The sequence below is a fragment of the Anser brachyrhynchus genome, assembly GCF_964034855.1.
Source record: "Anser brachyrhynchus genome assembly, chromosome: 1".
Lineage (NCBI taxonomy): Eukaryota > Metazoa > Chordata > Aves > Anseriformes > Anatidae > Anser > Anser brachyrhynchus.
Window position 1 is genome coordinate 157,500,762 of NC_137694.1, and position 1,226 is coordinate 157,501,987.

Below are 1,226 nucleotides of genomic sequence, written 5' to 3' on the forward strand. Positions count from 1 at the left end.
CTGTCAGTTAGTGGTGTATTTACCTAAACTGTAAGTAGCTTAAGCTTTCATCCCTGTTCCTACATCTGATAGACAATGGAAAAAGTATGTCTATTTAGATATAAAGTGACTGGTTAAATTGTTAGCTGAATGATGATACTGCTTCTTGATCTCTGAAGAGGTTCCTCAGATACACTAAACAAGGGAATAAGAGACGGAAGAATGATCTTTCAAAGGAAATCAAATGCCCTACATTATCTCTGACAAAAATGAATAGAACTACACTCAGGCAATACCTGACAAAGTTGTGTAAAAATGTATCAGCAATTTCTAAATAGCATTTATTTAAGGCTGTGGAAAGATCTAGCTGAGTTGGCAGAGACATCTGCTGTACTAAAGCAGTGCGTGATTTCAGGACCTTTCTGAAGAAGTTGTATGTAGACATGCTTCAGCTAGCACACGTCCTTGCAGAGGTGGGAAGCAACGTGTCATCAGACTTGGAACTTTCAAAGTGGATGTCTTCAGGTAGTAGGGATTTCCCACTGCAGTCAGCTCCCAACTTGTGGGAGCTAAGTTCAGCCAGCCTGCAAGGCCTAGTGAGGAATCAGCGAGCGGCCCAGGTGGGACTCATCTGTCTAAACGTAGACCTTTAATGAGTATTGAGTACCACTGAACCCTAGGCAACCCTTACAATAAGTAAATGGAGAAGGGTATGCCTTTCTGTGGTGCAATTCATTCCTTCCTCTTGTGGGTACAGAAAACAGGCCGAGTGAATTGCACCCTAAAAACATCTATTTCTCACCATTAAGAGAGGATCCTGTAAAGGAGCCTCGGGTGACCAGTTAAGTGTAGATTTCAGTAATCAATAGATGTCTAAGATTAGATGAGATAAATTTCATCCGCTGTCACCAGGAAGCCTGCTGGCAAAGCCATGGAAAGATGGACGAGTGAAATTCACAATACAAGGAAAGCTTGAGCAATCCGGAGTCCAGATTGATGGGACACAAGCACGGCAGCCTTGTGGCTGTTGAGAAAAGGAAACAGCTAAGACAATGAAACTGTCTTTAACTCAGGTTGAATTCCTGGTGCAGTCTTGTTGTGTGTTTGGTGCGAGGCCTGAGCAGGTTACTCCTCTGTGGGTTGCTCTTCTGTTCTAGCAGTGTGTGAATATACCATAGCATGTAGATCGATCTTCAGTGAGACTTCTACAGGAAAAGAAGTCTGCAGATTAGAAAGGGACTGGATAA